Source organism: Daphnia pulicaria, chromosome 1 (assembly GCF_021234035.1).
Source record: "Daphnia pulicaria isolate SC F1-1A chromosome 1, SC_F0-13Bv2, whole genome shotgun sequence".
NCBI lineage: Eukaryota > Metazoa > Arthropoda > Branchiopoda > Diplostraca > Daphniidae > Daphnia > Daphnia pulicaria.
Window position 1 is genome coordinate 29,557,743 of NC_060913.1, and position 8,428 is coordinate 29,566,170.

Here is an 8,428-nt window from a genome sequence, read left to right on the forward strand (position 1 = left end):
TTCCCAAATGTTTGCTACTAAAGGCAATGGCTTAAGTGGGGCTTTAGTCGACCCATAGGCTTTGCGTTTTGCACATGCAATACAATTGTTTACATATTCAGGAACGTCTTTGCCTAGTCCGGGCCAAACGAATTGGCGTTTTACTCGCGCTAGCGTCTTTGCTATTCCTAAATGCCCTGCTAAAATATGATCATGATTCAATTCTAAAATTTCATTAATTTTCTCTAGGCACAACTATTTTTCCTTCATTTGTTATTAAAATACCTTCATTATTGAAACAGAATTCATTATAATCTTTCTTATTGTTTTCTTCTAGTCTCCGTATTATTTCTTTACAAAAATTATCATTTTTCTGTGCTAATATTATATCGTTTTGTACCTTCTCTTCTTTTACTAATATTATCGATCCTATTGATGGTAATGGAGTCCTACTTAATGCATCTTTATTTTGATTTTTCTGGCCAGGACGATGTAGGACTATCATATGTGTATGATTGCATTTCATACGACCAACGAGCTAATCTGCCATGTGGATCTTTTTTCTTCATTAATGATTCTAATGGTTTGTGATCTGTGTATACTTTAAAACTTCTTCCGTATACAGTACCCACCACAGGTATTGGATCACCCCGGTCCAAAACAGGCGTTTTAACCCGCGCGAGATAGGCCTAACGGTGTCTCGTGCTGGATTTTTTAAAAAATACTTAGATTGGTCGTACGAGGTTTATTTTTTTTTTTGCAGAAAGATAAAGAAATATTCTTCATCTTTCTGATTTTTAATTTTTAAAAAGTGTTAAGGTTCTGTATTTAAATTAACCGTTCATAAATATTGGATCACCCTAAAAATTTATCGCATGGCCTGTCCCTACCCGCGGCATGGCCTTAGGGTATGGCGGGGAGGAATCCTTTGTCTGCTATATCCTAAGGCCATGCCGCCAACCTTAACACTTTTTAAAAATTAAAAATTGAAAATTAAAGCTGTCGTACGTATAAAGTGCTTGACTGATTTTGCTTTTCCTAGCTCATTTAAATTCTCAGTAAAAAGCGAAAAATTTGAAATTAAAAGGTTCTTTAAATTTTCCTTGTGTGTTTTTGGTATGCCTTCTAAATTAAATTGGGGTGGATCAACTATGCTAATTGAGTTGATCTGTAATGGAGGTATTATTAGTTTCTTTAACTCATTGTCTTGTTTATAGTTAATCGATCGTTCGCTAGGGTTTATTATTATTTCGTTAGCTGCTAAAAAATCGTAACCTAAAATGCATTTTTCTTCTAACTCTGAAATTACACAAAATGGATGTTTAAACGAGTGTCTACGAGCTAGTTTAATATTGAGCTCGTAGCATTCTCGTGGTTTGACTAACTCTCCTGATACTGTTCTAAAAAGCTGTGTGCTATTGTTGGCGGTATTTATTTCTTTAACTTTTCCATAGGGTACATTTATAAGTAGTCGATGTGCAAGGAAACTAGCTGAGGCACCTGTATCTACTAAACCTTGTGTCCTTAGACCAGAAAAACTCACTGGTATACGCATTAACTGCGTTACGCTACATATTACGGTTATATTTATATTTACAACACTGTTACTCGATAAGCCTACTGCTGTTCCGGTGACTAGGGCGGGGCACGCTGCGACATTCTCGCGCGTAGTGGCCTCGCTTTCCACAAGCATAACACTCTATATGTCTCTTATTTCTAAATCCTTGGGCTGGGTTATACCAAGCGTTATGCTGTGGCCTAGCTCCAGGGGGACCTGAGGTAACGAAGTTATTCTGGCGCGGTACCTGATGGGCACGAAACGTTTGGTTTCGAAAATGCTGGGGAAATTCACTGAAATTCTGAAATCTACGACGAGGATTAAACATAGGATTAAAATTTTGGGGACGCTAAAATTGTCTTGTGACCTGTTTGAATAATTTTGTGGTGGTGGAGTTGGCTCTCTTCTCGGACGGTTATCTAGTGTATCATTATATCTGTTACCACTAGAACTACGTGATCTACGGTGTTGATTATTCGTACCGAGATCGAGGAATATTTCTATCCGCGCTGTGTTGGCGGCTTGGGGGGGTGCTGAAAACGGATCCGATTTTCCGAATTGGACCGTCTACGATCGCTGGAAGGTGATCTGCGTCTGTTAAAGGCGTCGGCAACTGCTATTGAGGGAAAATCAATCTCGTTGTTTTCCTGTGGAGCATTTTTTCCGATAGTTAGACCGGCTAACTGTTTCTCTAAATGAACAATCTTTGTTTTCTTCCGTAAGATCTCTATATGTTGCTCGTTATCGTGTGCAGAGATACCTGCTATAGTGGCCTTTAAACTCATATCTTCATTCTGTTCCATTCTATTAACTAAAGTTTCTGCGGCGTAGGCGATTTCGCATACGTCTTCGTAAGCACTATCAACGTCCATGCGGCTCCAAACTACTTTCCATATTTTAGGCAAGAGACCCTTTAAAAGAATTTTTGTTTAACTTCACCTCTCATTTGACTCAGAGATATTGCTAATGCCTTAGCTTTGTTCGTCGCTTTGTCACCTAATGTAATTTCTTTTCCATGGATGATGTCATATAACTGATTAATTCTACTAACGAAAGTGTGTGTGCTTTGATCGGGGGTCTGCCGAAGCTCGTTTAATTGTTTCCTTAAATTTTCTAGCTCTGTTTCTGTAAGAAATCTTTTTATTAAAGCTTTTTCCCATGCATCGTAATCTTCCTCATCTTGTGCTCTCTCCATATAATCACTGTGCCCATCCGCAGAATCTCCTCTTAGTCTATCTGAAAAGTATTTCATTTTATCTTTCTTCTCCCACCCTGCGCTTTGTGCGACTCTTTCCGCTTCTTTTAACCAATTATTAACTAACTGCTCTCCTCTTTTGCCTTTGAAAATGGGGATAGATTTCCGTTCGTCCTGTGAATATAATTCACGCAAATGACTTTTATTTATTGGTTCATCTTCGTTTCCATTGCCTAATATCATGGTTATAATATTAGTTGTTTGGGTGGGCTTTGAATGGAATTGTGTATCTGATACTAGAGTTGATTTCGAATGTTTTTGAATGTATAAATCTTTAGCTTTAAGTTCTTGTTGGAGGTCAGAGATTTTATTGGACAAGTCTCGTTTGGTTGTCTTCAAAAGTTTTATGCTTGCTTCTTTGGAGTTGGCTTTAATTTGCAATGTGTCTAGCTTCTGAGATAGTTCTTGGTTTTTATTTGTAAGTGTTGTTACGTCGTCTTCTGTTAATTTACTTGCGTTCTTCAAAGCTTCGTGTGCGTCGTCTAATAAATTGTAGCTATGGTTTAGTTGTTTTATTTTATCTTCAGTGTCTTCCTTTAATTTTGATAGGGAATCCCTTAAATCATTTATGCAGTCGTTCTGTCCTATGATTTCCCTCTTAGCTTTTTCTAGATCGGTTTTAGCTGTCTCGTATTTTGTCAAAAATGTTTAACTCTCATCGCTTGTCTGACTTTCTTTGGGTCTATTATTAAAATCTGCTATTAAAGTTGCTTGTTTAAAATTTTTTCGGGTTAATGTTTCTACTTCTGCTGTTAAACGGATGTTCTCTAGGTAAGAATCGGCTACTCTCTTCGAAAATTCCCTTCTTACTTTATCTACTTCTTTTTCAGTCTTTTTGGTTTCGTTCGCTACGTCTTGTTAAAGATTCTTTGCATACTCATCTAGTGCTAATTGTTTGAAAAGAAGTTCCCTCTTAAATATTTTAAATGCTTTATTCCAAAAATCTACTTCTCGATTATGAGCCTCTCTAACATTTTGTAGCAAAAAGGGTTAAATTTATTGGGGTCTGCTTTTAATTCTACGAAATATGTTCCTACTTTTTCTTTAGCCTCACCGATAAGATAAACTGAACTTTGAAACTCCTTCTTATGCAATTCAAATGTATACTGTTTCAAAAAATGATAAACTTGAACTGTGACTTCCTTTCTTTTTGCAATATAACTACTTCGTGTTAAGCGTTTATCTGAGGTTTCATCTATATTACTTTTACAAAGACTTATTAAATTTGACCAATGGGTAAAAAAATTGTTTCTAACTTTCAGTACACTATCAGCTAAGGAATTTACGTGCGCGTCTTCTTCAATGTCTATCTCATCAATGAAAGACTCATTATAGCTGTAAACGAAGTGTCTTTATTTATTTTTATTTTATTCAATTTCTATAGCGCACTTTACAACTACATGATCAAATGACGCTTTAGGTAGAGTCACTCAAGAAAATATGTACAATTTGGGTCATTTATAACATTTACTGAACAAATAGGATTTCAACAGAGTTTTAAAATTCTTCAGCTCCGTCATTTTCTTGATGTTATCCGGCAGGTCGTTCCACAGCCTCGGACCCATTCTTGAGAATGTGCGCGAGCCATAGAGCCCAGGTTTTCCTGGTGGGACAGCTAGATCACTAGAAAACGACGATCTGAGGGTCCGTGGTGGGTTGTAACGCTAAATCAGGGATGACAAATATGGAGGGGCATATCCATGCAGACACTTAAAGGCCAAAACCAAACACTTAAAGCTGATGCGCTCGTTGACTGGCAGCCAACGCAGGGTTTTGAGATGGTTGGAAACAGGATCAAACCTCCTCGCTCCGACAATCAATCTGGCAGCAGCGTTTTGGACTCTCTACAGTCTCAGGATCTGTTCCTTTGGAAGACCAGCAAACAGCGAGTTGGCGTAGTCCAGTCGGGATAGAACCATAGCTTGAACCAAGGTTTTCGCCGCATGTGGTGACAGGTATTTCCTGATTTTTCCCAATGTGCGAATGTGAAAAAATGCTGACTTGCACACGCTGTTGATATGCGGGATCATGGTCAAATTGCTGTCGAAGATCACTCCAAGATTTTTCACCACTAGAGAAGGTTGAACCAAGTCATCTCCAACTTGAAGAGGTAGATTTTCAATCAGCTTGGATCGGTTTTGAGTCGATGTGTAGAGAAGTTCGCTCTTACACACGTTAAGCTTCACCCGATTTGCAGTAAACCAAGTTTCCGAGCGCGCTGCACAACTTGCCATCATGCTTAGGGCCGATAGCTGTTGAGATGGAGCGGGACGGAGTCGAAAACCAATCCGGAGCTGAGTGTCATCAGAGAACTGACCCCGAACGTTTAGGCCACCGTTGTTAAGATTGGTACCTTCTAGCACCGACGAAAGAGGATTCGCGTAGGCGAGGTAAAGAAGCGGGCCAAGTACAGAGCCCTGTGGGACCCCCGAAGTTAGAGTGACGCTGTCAGATGGCAGAGCATTCACAACAACAGACTGAGAACGGCCGTCAAGATAGGAGGAAAACCAATCCAGGGCAACTCCCGATACTCCACAGTGAGATGAAAGTCTCTGCATCAAGATGGTATGATCGATGGTGTCGAACGCAGCGCTAAGATCCAAAAGAAGAAATGCAGCACCATCCCCACGATCCGCCGCTAGTGTCGCTAATTTTTGTTTGAGGATTCGTCATTCACTTACAGTTTTGAGAAAATTGCTGTTTCCTTCCTCGATGTAGATGATCTCGTTGTGGGTTGTCTGGTCGTCTGGTCCTAGGCGGTGTGGCAGCTGTGGGCGATGTTCCTTCTCGTTGACTCGCGGCAGGTCTTGAAGTCCAAAACTGGCACGTTCACCAATTTGTGATGATGAGTCAAAGGAGTCAATACGAGAGGTGCGGTTACAGGTATATTGAGAGTCGGAACAACCAAGACAATTGTAACACGATTACAAGCAACAAGCAAGTGACCGTACAAGCGAGACCCCAAATAGATCGAATGTTCGGTTTATATACGGGGCGACGGGCGATGGCTTGTCTGATAGTAGCCATGCCTGTGCAATTAAGAAGATGCGTATGGTAAACGCATCAACAAGTGTGAGAAATTGTCAATGGCTTTGCAATACGTTGTGAATTAACATTACACCAACGTTTGAATTACAGGAAGGTTATGAGGTCGGCTCGACCTTTTTTAATTCTTCTTAAACTAGACGTAAGATTGGCGTTCAGTTTAAGCAGGACCTTCCTTCACCCTTGGACTGAATTGTTTTTACAAATTTATCGTAATTTTAAATGTTTTAAATGTAAAAAATATTATTGAAAGTATAAAGCAACAAAGTATAAAATAAAAAAAAACGTCCACGAGTAAACCACGAAAAAACCAACAAAAAAACAGAAAGCGGCGACTAAAGTGATAATGCCTGCAATAATAAAAGAAATTAAAATTGCTTAACATAATAAAAGCCTTAAAAAACAAATATTCGATATTTCAAATATTCGAAATATTTCGATTGCTGTCTTTTTTCTTAGGATCTTGTATAGGTATTCCTGAGGCTGCCCGAAGATACCGCCAACGTACAAGCCTCACGGCGTTTCCAATAGCTTTCAGCAAGAAAGAGGTTGGAGGACGTCTAGTAGGCAATACCCAGTAAAACATACGTTCCTTCCATTTTCAACTAATGCCAAAAGAATACATTGTAGTCCATGTAGTATCACTCATCTCGGGAAGCACTTCAATACAATTAGATTGACAAAAATGAAATAATTCCATGCCAACAGCATCCCGTATTCTCAAGCGATCACCCATCTAAGTACTAACGGGACCCGACATAGCTTAACTTCCAGGAGCTGACGAGACCGGGTGAGTTCTATGTAGTATGACCGTTGACATGAATTCAGTCGCAATTATCCAAACATATTCGCCTTTAAATCTAATTCTAGTGTTTGCTTATTTTCTGTTCGAAATACACGCCAACCTTAGCCAAACAATCGAGGACATATAAGTCAATTGTCAATGGACAACCGAATAGAAAATTTGATAATATTTCCAAACGCCACTATTTTTGGCTAGCTGTCATTTTTAATTTTCCCGTTCCGGGGATGTCCGATCAATGAGCCAACAATCCAAGTTTCATAAGGCTAACGATTGCTTCCCTTACTTAGCTTACGTTGCATAAGGATCTCAGAGTCTTTGTAATGATGCCGAAAAGGGATAAAGTTAGTGCTGAAACTGACGCTTTAATTAATATGGGAGGAATGTGTATTTATTTAGGGCGCCGAACTCGACAATACTGCTGGGCCGAAAAAAAGTGCCTAAACTGGCGGACACCATTTGCGAACGTACTCTTGCGGAATTTAATTGGGGAAAAATTGTGTCTCGCGAAACCATTAATTGTTAGTGAACAGTTTGCACTAGGATCTCGGGAATAATTTTAATCGATAGTTAAGGGATTAAGCTTTATAATAGTACTAATTGTTGTGAGTATTTTAATGAAAATACGTCAAATTTAAATCCGCCGAAGGAAGAATAGGGAGAAGAGGAAAGTATGGGCCCCCCTTCTTTTCGTACTTTCTTTTACTCCCTTAAAAAGTCATCGTCTATGAGAGAATTCCCCGTCATATGGCTGCAGTAACCATAGGTTTGATGACTCTGGTTCTGGCTGGCCCTTAGTTACAGAGCCACAGCGGGTGTGTTGAGACACGCAGTTTTTTTTTTCTTTTTTTTTCAAAGTCCCAAAGTTCTCAGAAAAATCTTGCTTTTTCGTCTGCATTAGGAAAAATCAGAAAGAATTCAAAGTAAACGATACATTTTGTAAGCCAGTCAACATCAAAATATTGCAAAATAACTGTAAGGTAATTGAAAATTTTTATTGGGAACGAAACTCTTCCCCAACAGCCGACAACGAGATCCGGCCGCACGGCCAGAATTCCGGCTCTCCTACAGGAGTATGATCTTCGGAGCCCCCGATAGGAGGCCCCTTGTCACACCCGCTTGATTGTTCCCATCTCTTTGTGCCCTTCCCTCCCTGTGTTAACTTAACATATTGGTGGGTTGCCGGGCCGTTAATCGTTATTATACCTCTGTACATTTTAGTCAGAAATACAAGCGGGTGGCAATCAAACATACAAGTGTCATCATACTTAAATTCATCATAATCTCGGTAAGGTAAAATTGACACTCTTCCTTCCGAACAAGTTTTTTTTTATTTCTGATAATTTTTGGTTAAATCAAGCAATACGGTCGAAACTGACGGTCGAAAATTGTCTATTGCTGCGACACGCCACGATACGCCTATACTTCCTCTCTAGTCCCTAATTTCCCGGCAATAACACGAAATTTGTCTATTGCCACGAAATTTTTTTTTTAAATTCGACATTCACGCATGTTAGGTTAGGTTAGGTTAGGTTAGGTTAGGTTAGGTTAGGTTAGGTTAGGTTATGTATGTCAAGTTTTTTCGATTGTATTATTGCAGTAATAGTCAAATGGATAGCGATTGGTGCTAACATGCGTTAGCATGGCGTTCGATTCTCCGTTGTAAAGGAAATTTTTTATTTGAAGATTACATCAAAGGTTCAGTTTCACGGTATAATTGACAAGAAAAATGATGCGGGAATTATGCACATGTAGTTTTACCCTAGTTAGTAGTTTTCCTAAACATCTT

General features: G+C 39.2%; 1 pseudogene; it reads right to left on the reverse strand.

Annotated features, from left to right (window-relative positions):
* Positions 1-6,536: 6,536 nt before the first annotated feature.
* LOC124321783 lies at positions 6,537-6,655 on the reverse strand (annotated as a pseudogene).
* Between the last annotated feature and the right edge of the window lie 1,773 nt (positions 6,656-8,428).